The sequence below is a fragment of the Coturnix japonica genome, chromosome 28, assembly GCF_054131305.1.
Source record: "Coturnix japonica strain WE chromosome 28, WE-NBRP24, whole genome shotgun sequence".
NCBI classification, from domain to species: Eukaryota; Metazoa; Chordata; class Aves; order Galliformes; family Phasianidae; genus Coturnix; species Coturnix japonica.
Genome location: NC_140690.1, coordinates 3,319,828 through 3,332,163, shown reverse-complemented (window position 1 = coordinate 3,332,163; position 12,336 = coordinate 3,319,828). Strand labels below are relative to the sequence as shown.

The 12,336-nt window shown below is 49.7% G+C and overlaps 1 long non-coding RNA gene across 1 annotated transcript; it reads left to right on the top strand.

Annotated features, from left to right (window-relative positions):
• Positions 1-3,653: 3,653 nt before the first annotated feature.
• On the top strand, positions 3,654-10,399 carry LOC146756061 (uncharacterized). Its single transcript, XR_014937693.1, has 2 exons — positions 3,654-3,978; positions 7,433-10,399. It is a non-coding gene; the product is annotated as an uncharacterized LOC146756061 (long non-coding RNA).
• Positions 10,400-12,336: the final 1,937 nt, after the last annotated feature.

Below are 12,336 nucleotides of genomic sequence, written 5' to 3'. Positions count from 1 at the left end.
GCGGGCAGTTGCGAAGGAGACGGAGCTCACTGCAGAGGGAGAGCATTGCCTACAGGTGAGGCTGGAGGCTGTGGGCTGGGATGTGCATGGGGGTGACCCAACGAGAGCCCATTCCCTAACGCCAAAGGGTCGCTGCTTGTTTGTGGCTGCCTGAGAGAGGGATGGGGAGGCCAGGAGCCCCCCAGTTCACAGGACTGGTCCCTCTCCACGTCTCCAGAGAGCCATGGGACAGCCCATCAGCTGTCTGTGGGGAAGGCTGCATTACAGCCCAGGCTCCTGGCTCAGGCTGGCGGGATGCGGCCCCAAAGCCATCAGCCACTCAGGCAGACCCCTCCCGCTCTGTCCTTTCAGTCTTCTGCCACCCATCGGGGCTGTGCTTGAAGCCCCAAAGCAGCCGATGAGCTGCCAGCTGCAAGGCCAGGAGGGAACAGAGAGCCAAGAAGAGCTGGGCCCAACAGGATGGGTGGACGTATCCAATCTGTTCAATCTGTTCAGACGTGTCCAATCTGTTGATGTTGTTGCTGCAGCCCCTTTGCTGTGTCTGCGGCGGTCTGTAGGGAAAAGGGGGATCAGGTCAGATGAAAGCCCCTTTAGGACTCATGGCGGGGGCAGTCCCGCTTTGGATTGGAGGTTGTTGTTGATTATGGGACGGGGGTCTGCTCACATCCCCTGTGAGCCCCTCCCCCCCCAACCCCATCCCATAACCCCTGGGACCCCCCAACCCCATCCCATTCCAGCTCCCTGCAGGTCACACAATGGAGCTGCTGCTGCTGGTCCTGTAGGAGGATGGTCCTATGCCCACATCCCCAACATCCTCAGCTTCACCCCAAGGTTTTGGGGTCCACATCCCCACCGGGTGTCCCCAATGTGTTCACAAGGATTTGGGGTCTCACGTCCCCATAGAACCCCAAGTGTCCCCCCAAGGTTTTGGGGCTCACAACCCTGTTGGATATTGGGGAGGTGGTGCCTGCATGCAGCAGGGCTGGAGTCAGGGAGGTCACAAGTGTCTGACAGGGGCGGTCACCTGTACCACAATATAGGGTTATACACCCCCCATAACCCCCCACCCTTCTTTTGTGTATATGTTGATGTTATTTAATGGGGGGGTGGGGGTCTTCACTCACCACTGCCCCCCCCCTGAGCAGCACTTCCTCCAGCTCCACTTTGAATCACACTTTGGCCGCCCGTTTCCCCACACGCTGCAGCCGTTTCCACACCGACCCCATCGCGAGCCCCCCAAAATAAAGTCCCCCCCCCCCCCTCCTTCAATATATACTCATTAATAACACACACACACACACACCCTTTATATAGAAACCCGGAACGCAGCGTTGGGTGCGGCGCAGCCCCAGGGCAGGAAGCGCTGATGATGGGAGGGGGCCGGGCCATATACACTCATATGGGCCCGCCCCTAAGCTCTGCCCCCCTGCACGGAAGGACACAAAATCCCCCTGTCATGGCTGTGGGTGACCACTAGGGGGCGCCGTAGGCATAAAGATTGCCCCCCACGCCCCTTCCCCTTCAACCCAATTTGGTTCCAAAGAGACCCCCCCGCCCCCCCATTAAACTGGGGTCTTAGAGTGCCCCCACTGACTCCAAATACCTCCCCCAACCCACCCTATAGACCCCAAACCCACCCCACTGCACCCTAATCCCACCCCACGGCCCCCAAACACCCCCCCAAGCCCACCTTAAAACCCCCAAAGGCCACCCCATAACCCCCAGATACCCCCCAAACCCACCCTATGGACCCGAAATCCACCCCTCAGCCTCGAAATACCCCCCAAACCCACCCTATGGACCCCAAATCCACCCCTCAGCCCCCAAATACCCCCAAAACCCACCCTATGGACCCCAAATCCACCCCTTAGCCCCAAAATACCCCCTTAAACCATGCTGGGGCCTTGGGGGCGGCTGTTGGCGGCCCTCAGCCCACAAACCTCTTCCGCTCCCTCTGCCGTTCCCCCCCCTCCGCCCCACGCCACCAGGTCAGGCCTCTCCGGTCTCCACTCCCCCTTCCCCCCATTATTCCCAATGGGTCCGTGCCGTAACCCGCTCCCCTGGAGGGAACGCGTGCTCTGCGGAAATGAGTCTCCTGGGAAATGCGATCCGCTTCACTGGCGTTCCGCCCTCGCTTTGGTTCCTACGGCCTACAGAGCCGGAGGAAGGCGATCCCGGGGAGGGGGGGGGGGTGTCCTCAGAGGGGTGGGGACGTGTCAGCTGTGTCTCCACGGAGGGCTGTGTGTCCCCCCCCTACAGGTGGAGCTGCTGCTGCTGCTGCTCGTGTACCCCCGTGGGCGCCCCCCCCACCACCAAAACGAAGGGGGGCTGCGGGGATACCTGAGAGTATTGGCTCGGGCGCCCGGCCCCCCCCGGCCCAAAGCGTGCAGCCGCTACCTGCGGCGTTTGGCCGCCCGGAGCCTGGGGGGTTACGGGAGGGCTTTGGCATGATGGGGAGCCCCGGAGGGGGGTTACGGCTTTGCCTCCGTTTGGAGCCCGACGACGCGACCCCGCCTCATCGCCTCCACATCCTGGCGCTGCTGCTGCAGGTGGGGGGGGGCTCAGGGCTGATCGGTGCGGTTGGAGTCGGGGGGAGCAGAATTAAGGCTCACCCTGCGCCCCTCCCGTTTTCTCCCCCCCACACACACTCCTCCCGGTCAATGCCCTATTCAGCTTCTAAGGCCCCGGGCGATGGGGGGTGTCTCCGACTCCTCTCCCTTCCTTTACCCGTAGCGGCTCAATTGCGACCCTCCCCCCCCCTTGGGACGCCTCCAGGCGACGCCGCATGTTCGACGCCATGTGGGAAACGCTGGGGGTGAGACCCGAAAGCCAGTTGGTGTGAGAAGGGGCTCGGCCCCCCGCCATCATCACCCCCTTCGTGTTGGATGAAGGGGACGGAGATGGGGGGTGGGTGGCGGCCACCTCGTTGCCCCCCCGCGGTCTGGCCATAGGAAACAATTCATCTCAATTGTTTTCTTATGGATTCATTTGCTTCCTCGAGGTTGTCCTGACATTCGGCAATTTCCTTCAGTAGCGTTTCGAGCCTTTTCACTTCTGCATCATTCTGCTGTAGAAATATCACATTCCAAACAGGACGAACCAGATAATTTTAGAAACAATTACAAGCCAAGTTGCATTTTAGTGTTAAAAACAGCCATAGACTCATAGAATAGCCTGGGTTGAAAAGGACCACAGTGTGCAGGGTCTCCAACCAGCAGACCAGGCTGCCCAGAGCCACATCCAGCCTGGCCTGGAATGCCTCCAGGGATGGAGCATCCACAACCTCCATGGGCAACCTGTTCCAGTGTGTCACCACCCTCTGTGTGAAAAACATCAACCTAATATCCAACCTGTGATAAAATGTTTGCTCATTAAGACCGGGATGTGGTAGCATTGTGGTGGAGTGCTTGTTCATTAGGACCGGGATGTGATGGTGGAATATGGAGGCCACAAGGGTTGCAGAACACTCTAATTTTATGGGTAGATTGTGTACTCTGCATAGTTACAGGCAAAGCGCGCCCCGATGGATACAAAGTTTCACGGAAGGACCAACCAAGGAACGACACACCAAGTGGAACGATCACGACCGACCAATTAAAGGACAATACACTCGGGATGGACCTTACAAAAGAAGTTGCAAGGGGCGGGAAGGCGCGGCAGTTGGAGGAACGAGGATTCCCCTGTCGCCCAGCGCTGAATTGCCTTTTTGTTTTACCCGCTACAATTAATAAAAGTTTCTAATTGGAACATTATCGGCTCATTGCTTGTAAATTGATGACAATTTGGCGCCGTGACTCGGACGGGAATACTGGCGTGGGTACGAGCCTGAGGGGGCGCCCCGCCTAAATAGGCGGCCTCGGCTCCTATCCTCCCGCCCTACTCCTGCCGACGATCCGAAATTTAAAACACAAAGGCAAGGAAAAACCGGTTAACCCTTTAAATTTCGTGCACGAAAGTCCGGACGAAGACGCAGGACAGGTGAGTATAGTCCGGTCTGGGTTGGGAATCCGGCGTGTGGCGAGTGTTGTGTGCTTGTGAAGGGGGGCCGGCAGCCGGCACTAACCCGAGCGAGTGTGGACCCCACAGTAGTGCGGTTCCCATTGCCCGCGAGGGCGTGGGCCACGACCTGGGGGAAGCGAGTGAATGCAACACTGAGTGAGGGCACGCCGAAGGGTGGGTACAGGGTATAAGCGGGACCCTTTCACCACCACAACCCCTAGGGCTATGGGCTCTATGGAGGGTTATTCTTTGGTGTTCCCCTAGAGCTACGAGCACTAGGGATGATTATTATTCAGGTGTTCCCCTAGAGCTACGAGCACTAGGGATGATTATTATTCAGGTGTTCCCCTAGAGCTACGAGCACTAGGGATGATTATTATTCAGGTGTTCCCCTAGAGCTACGAGCACTAGGGATGATTATTATTCAGGTGTTCCCCTAGAGCTACGAGCACTAGGGATGATTATTATTATTTAGGTGTTCCCCTAGAGCTACGAGCACTAGGGATGATTATTATTTAGGTGTTCCCCTAGAGCTACGAGCACTAGGGATGATTATTATTCAGGTGTTCCCCTAGAGCTACGAGCACTAGGGATGATTATTATTTAGGTGTTCCCCTAGAGCTACGGGCACTAGGGGGAGCTACAGACGTTGAATAAAACAAGAGAGCAAGAAGTAAAGAACGAGATGGGGCAGTGTAAAACTAAACCACCCACCCCTTCTAAACGACCATCCATTCCTAAGGACTCACCTTTAGGGTTCATGCTAATTGCCTGGACGCACTATCCAGGAACAAGAAATAAAGATAAAGCAAAGATGATTTATTATTGTATAGAAATTTGGAGCGGACAACAAATTGGCCCGGCAGTATGGTGGCCTAAGTATGGTTCTAATGAAGATTGGGTACAACAGCAATTAAATTTTTGGGTAAACTCCAAAACCCCTTTCAATCAAGAAGAAAGTGACTATGCAGCAGTATGGGTCACTCGCCCAGAGGGTTTAGGAGTCCCCATTTTTAATTTGACATGAAAAGAAAAAGATGTCGAAAAACGTAAACCTCGAAGGGAAGAGGAGGCCTTAGTGGGACCCCCACCATATGCTGTACCACCAGCAATTCCCCTACCTTCTCCTCCTCAGTTGGATCATGGGCAGATGGATTCGAGAGAGGGAGAAGTACAAAAGATAGAAGGGGGAGGGCCTGTGACACAGGCAAAGGCACGACAAAATAACCTCTACCCTTTAAGAGAAATGCCCATGGGAGGTCCACAACCTCAGATGGGGTTTATATCAGTGCCCTTAAATTCAGGGGATGTTAGAGATTTTAAGAAGGAAATGGGTAATATACTAGAAGATCCCCTGGGGGTGGCAGACAGAGTAGATCAGTTCTTAGGGCCAAATGTTTATACCTGGGAGGAACTACAATCTATTCTAAGTATACTGTTCACAGCAGAAGAGAGAGGTATGATTAGGCGTGCAGGGATGCGCATTTGGGATGCTCAACATGCCCACGGGCCTGCTGCGGATATTAAATGGCCCTTACAGAATCCGCAATGGGACCATCAAAATCAACATCATAGGACTCACATGCAGGACCTGCGAACTATCATTATCCAGGGCATTAGGGAGGCAGTCCCAAGAGGTCAGAATATAAATAAAGCTTTTAATGAAAGACAAAAGAAGGAGGAAACACCCACTGAATGGCTAGAAAGGTTACGCAAGAATTTACAACTATATTCAGGATTGGATCCCGATACACCGATAGGCCAGGCTCTGCTCAAAACACAGTTCGTAGCTAAGGCTTGGGAAGATATCCGCAAGAAACTAGAAAAGATAGAAAATTGGCAGGATCGGGGGCTTGATGAACTTTTGAGGGAAGCTCAGAAGGTATATGTAAGAAGGGAGGAAGAAAGACATAATAGGCAGGTTAGGATGATGGTAACAGCGGTCAGAGAAAGTAGGGAATTGGAAAGGAAAATGGGGGGATGGACGCAAAATCGAATTCCAGGACAGCAAAAATTTAGGAAGCCTGAAAACAGGGAGGAGGAGAGAATATAAGATGGACTGTACTCCCCCAAGGCTTCACAGAATCCCCTAATTTGTTTGGGCAAGCCCTAGAACAGATCCTGCAAGAGTATCAGCTAGATCCTGATACCAAATTAATACAGTATGTAGATGATCTATCAATTGCTGGAGAGGATGAGGGAAAGGTTTGGAAAGAAAGTATTAAATTGCTGAACTTTTTGGGACTGAAAGGACTTAAAGTATCAAAAAGGAAATTGCAATTTGTGGAAGAGGAGGTTAGATATCTAGGGCATTACCTGAGTAAAGGAGAAAAGAAGATAGATCCTGAAAGGATACAAGGAATATTGTCCCTGACGTCGCCAAGCAATAAGAGACAAATAAGACAATTGCTGGGATTAGTGGGATATTGTAGACAATGGATCGAAAATTATAGCAGTAAAGTAAAGTTCCTATATCAAAAGCTCAGTACCGATGGATTAATAAAGTGGGATAGACAAGATGAAGAGAATCTACAAAAGCTGAAGGAGGATCTCATCAATGCCCCTGTCTTGAGCCTGCCTGACTTAAAAAGACCCTTTTATTTATTCGTTAACATAGACAGTGGTACAGCGTATGGGGTTTTAACACAGGATTGGGCAGGGAAGAAGAATTAAGAGAAGGGAAAAAATTATTTGTGGATGGATCCTCTAGAGTAGTGGAGGGAAAGAGAAGATCAGGTTATGCAATAGTAGATGGAAAGACCCTCCGGGTATTGGAATCAGGACCCTTGAGTAACACTTGGTCAGCTCAAGCTTGCGAGCTGTATGCTGTTTTACAGGCACTAAAAAGATTACAGGGAAAAGAGGGCACTATCTATACCGAATTTCCTAAAGTAGGAAGATATAAATATGTATTAGTCATAATAGACCACCTCACACATTATGTAGAGGCATTCCCCACAACTAAAGCAACAGCTCAGGTAGTAACAAAAATATTACTCGAACAAATCATCCCTAGGTATGGGGTAACAGAAGTAATAGATTCAGATCAAGGACCACACTTTACATCAAGAATCACTAGAAATATAGCTGAAGCCTTGGGAATAAAATGGGAAGAACATACTCCCTGGCACCCACAGAGTTCAGGGTGAGTAGAGAGAATGAATGGGGAACTAAAAAAGCAATTGGCCAAATTAACACTAGAAACTAAGCTCTCATGGATAAAATGCATTCCCCTTGCCCTCTTAAACCTTAGGGCCCAGCCCCGGGCTGACATAGGAATATGCCATATGATGCGGGAACCCCTAAAGATCACCCGGGGGTGTTAGATAAGAACATTCAAGCTTATATCACGGAATTAATGAAGTATAAACAGGAATTGTGGAAAAAGGGACAATTGACTCAAAGACCCCCTCTTGACATTACCCTCCATCAGATAAAGCCTGGAGATTGGGTTCTGATAAAGACCTGGAGAGAAACCACACTGCAGCCTCGCTGAGAAGGTCCCTGTCTGGTATTATTGACTACCAATACTGCCATCAGAACTGCTGAAAAAGGATGGACACATGCTAGTCGTGTTAAGGGTCCAGTACAAAATCACGAATGGAGAGTCACTAGTCCAGCGGGTGATTTGAAAGTAAAACTGTCACGAAACCCTCCGTCAAGGAAAATGAGAACATGAATTAACAATGATTGTATAAACGTATCAGTATAGAATTTAATGTAGAAGGGAATATTTTGACTATTGTGAATGCAACTGTTGGGATATGTTTTAGAAAGGTAGTGGACCCACTGCGAAAACAGGAATACACAAATTGGTTATTAGCCTTCAGAGTGGCCGTGGAAATTTTAATAGAAGGGGGTAAACCTGGGGGTGAATTTGGATCCTTACCAGCATCACTTAAGTGTATAACCAGTGGGAAAAAGAATAGGGTGCAGTACCCCAAAGACCCACTTGAAAGGGAAGCAAAACCAGCCCCTCCTGAAGAATACTCTTGCTGCCGAGAAGATTATACACCCCATGGCTCGAGGCAACCGAGTCGATGGGCGAGGCAGAGGAGATAAAACATGTGGAGGAGTCTGCTCCATTATGAATGAATCCAAAGATTTAGGATCCAGAAGATACCCCAAGACTGGAAATAACTCCCCCGAGCAATTAAAGACTCACTACTGCAGTGGGAAAACTGCCTATCTAAAACTAGCTCAATTGATAATAATATTAAGTCTCATTAATGAGGGTTGGGGTACAGAGGTACAGACACATGAGCCATTTAAGTGGTCCCTAATCAGAGGGGAAGATCAGAAGGTGATAAGCACAGACGTGACCCCAGGCGCTCCCATCCTTAAAAGTCAAGTATGTGACTTAGTACCAACACAACCATGCCTGAATCGCAAGGCAATCTATGCTTGCCCAGCATCAAATCCAGGGAAAAGTTATTGTAATTACCCAGGGGAATATTATTGTGCATACTGGGGTTGTGAAACGGTTTCACTGGGATTTCTGCCAGGGGGGGGACAAGATGAATATATAACAATTAGTTGGGGTCCCTCAGGTTGTACACCTCCGACTCATGGGACTCACTCTGGTGAAGTAACATGCCAACATTTAGAGATAAAAATCCTTAAAACAGAAAACACAGTGTGGTGGATAGGAAAGACTTGGGGGGTACGAATGTGGGAGCCTGGAAGAGACCGAGGGGGCCATTTCCTTATTAAAAAAGAAAGAGTTCCGCCAGACCCCCCAATAGGTATAGGACCTAACGTAGTAATAAATAACAATCAGAATAAGACAGAAGCTGTTACTGTAGGCCCGACCGAAGCAAGCCCTTATATTACCGAATATGGCACCCTTTGGAAAATAATTCAGTCTAGTTTCAAGGTGTTAAACAACACCTACCCAGAATTAACTAAGGAGTGTTGGCTATGCTATGATATAAGACCCCCTTTTTATGAAGCAATAGGGTCCGTAGCGAAGATTAGGAGAAGAAATGGGACTAACCCAGCAGAGTGCCTATGGAAAAAGGGAAGGCCTAATGTTCCAGGGATAACTCTAGCACATGTTACTGGAAATGGTGTGTGTGTGGGAACTGTACCTCTAGAAAAACGACATCTATGTAATAAAACTATAGAAGTACAAAGTCAGGAGAAACCCTCAGACTGGCTCCTACCCGCAGACAATGCTAAATGGATATGTGCCAAATTAGGGGTCACTACATGCTTATCGACTAAGATATTTAATCAAACCACCAATTACTGTGTACAAGTAATTATAGTTCCACGAATCATATATCACCCTAAAGATTATGTGATCAGTCAACAAGAAACCTCTGAACATCACCTGATTAAAAGGGAGCCATTCACAGCCCTAACCGTTGCAATGCTATTAACTATAGGAGGGGCCGGGCTGGGGACTGGAGTAGCATCTTTAATAAACCAGCCACAGGGACTGAAAACCCTTAGACAATCTGTGGATGAAGATCTACAGAAAATAGATGAAGCCATCAATGCGCTTACAAAATCGGTACGGTCTTTATCAGAAGTAGTGTTACAAAATCGAAGGGGGTTGGATCTTCTCCTATTGCAGCAAGGGGGACTATGTGTGGCTCTTAAAGAACAATGTTGCACCTACGTTGATCAAACGGGGGTAGCAATAGATACAATGGCTGAACTAAGAAAACAGTTAGAACAAAGAAAAAGAGCCCAGGAGTCTCAAAGAAGTTGGTATGAGAGTTGGTTTAATGGTTCCTCCTGGTTCACTACATTATTATCCACAATAATGGGACCAGTTATTATGATAATATTAGGTTTGACCTTTGGACCCTGTATTTTAAATAGACTAATCGTTATCGTTAAGAACAGGCTAGAGGCAGCCCACCTAATGGTAATTAGAGAAAGATATGAACCCCTTGATGGGGAACGAGAAGAGGATGCTCTAGAATGGAGTCGACAAGAACTAAAACGGTTTAATGAGCAAAACAAAATAGTACAATAAAAGAAAAGGGGGGACTGTGATAAAATGTTTGCTCATTAAGACCGGGATGTGGTAGCATTGTGGTGGAGTGCTTGTTCATTAGGACCGGGATGTGATGGTGGAATATGGAGGCCACAAGGGTTGCAGAACACTCTAATTTTATGGGTAGATTGTGTACTCTGCATAGTTACAGGCAAAGCGCGCCCCGATGGATACAAAGTTTCACGGAAGGACCAACCAAGGAACGACACACCAAGTGGAACGATCACGACCGACCAATTAAAGGACAATACACTCGGGATGGACCTTACAAAAGAAGTTGCAAGGGGCGGGAAGGCGCGGCAGTTGGAGGAACGAGGATTCCCCTGTCGCCCAGCGCTGAATTGCCTTTTTGTTTTACCCGCTACAATTAATAAAAGTTTCTAATTGGAACATTATCGGCTCATTGCTTGTAAATTGATGACACAACCTAAACGTCCCCGTATCACTTTAAAACCATTCCCCCTTGTCCTATCACTATCCACCCTTGTAAACAGCCATTCCCCTGCCTGTTTATATGCTCCTTTCAAATACTAGAAGGCCACAGTGAGGTTTCCCTGTTACCTTCTCATCTCCAAGCACAACAAGCCCAGTTCCCTCAACCTGTCCTCACAGGAAACGTGCTCCAGCCCTCTGATCATCTTACTGCCCCCCCTTAGCATTATCTGCAATTATCTTTTGCCTTCCTGCAAGCACACCTGCTTCAGGGCACATTTCATCCCACTGTTAGGCCTTGTAAGAAGCACTATGGCAAGTCCATATGCAGAAAACATTGGCATTCCATTCACTAACAGAGAAACTATTCTGCCCTTGCTCCTGACTCTTGTCCCTGCCTCCTCCTGCACTGGGCAGTGTTTGTGGGCAATGAAAGAAATACCCACATTCTGGAAAATACAGACAAAAAAGAAACAGGCAGAAAAGCGGCACTAATACTTTGTCACTGGTGGGAATCTCCACAGAAAGTGCTGTGCTAAAGGTGTGAGGTTAAGGGATCATCACTATCAAGATAAAAGTCACAGCATGGAAGATTTAGCGATGGCGTGCTGACTAGAAGGAAAAAACAACACTTACCTTGGAGCTTGTTCATTTTCTCTCCTATCATCGGATATCTTCTCATCATCTACGTAGCTCTGAGGTTGGCCAAAGCCTGTTGCCATGAGCTTTGCTAAACGCAACAGTGCTGTGGCTCAGAGGTATTACACCGGCACATAGCATAGGAGAACTCCATAACCCAAGTGTCAAGGGAAGAAGAAAGGGGAACTGTTACAATTAATTACGTTAACTAAATTGGTAATTGTAGGCTTCTTGTCACACACTACTGCCTACAGCAAAACAGCACAGATGTTGACAACTGTGATTTCTGCATACAAGCAACCACTCAAGGCTGAGCACTCTCTCCTGTCCCTTTGCCATGTCTAGAAAGACCCAGAAGAGCCCAGTGTTCTCTTGCTGTTAGTTTACATCCTCCAAGCACTTCCAAAGGCACACTGCTCTGTAGAAAAAGCTGAGCTGCCCAGAAAGTTTGTGCAGGAAGAAGGCAGCAGTATCAGTGCACGTCATCCTGGGGGATCTGAAAGCATTTGTGAAGAGAACAGGGAAAGAAGAGGGAAGAGAGCAAAACCAACAGGCACTAGCACTGCTGCCCACAGGGGGCGGGGCTTGAGGCAGGGCCTGTGCCAGAGGGGGGCCTGGCACAGTTAGGGCCAGCTCAGGGCCCAGAGCAGAGGGGGAGCAGGCAGAGGCAGGGCCTTGGGGCCCAGGATGGAGGAGGACCAGGCACAGCTGGGGCCAGCTCAGGGCCCAGAGCAGAGGGGGACCAGGCACAGCTGAGGCCACTGCAGGGCCCAGGTGAGAGGGGAACCCAGCACAGTCGGGGCTGCTTTGGGGCCTGGGCCGGAAGGGGGCCGGGCACAGCAAGGGCCTATCCCCCTTTTTTGCACATATGAAATGCTCCCAGCTGTGCTGCACAGCAGAACATCTTTCAATGGAGATGAAAGCCTGTGAAATGAAAGAATCCTTTCTTATTTCTTTCACATTTGTGTTTGTTGACTGCAGTTCCAACCAGGTGGACTCGCAGTGTCTTGCAAGTGCCACCTGGAAGCAGGTACAGACTGGAGACACAGCACCCTCAATGTCCAGGTGAGTAACAGCAGCCAAGGAGGCCTTTGGGCTCTGCAGGGTCCAAGTGTGGAGCATTACACACAGGAACAGCTGAGTATAAAGACAGTGGCAGAGCTGCAGAGCTTGCCATAGTAGGGAGGCACAGTGGCTCAGCTCATTTCCCACAGTAACACAGGAAATAAGAGCCATGAGGGAAATGCAGATGCCTT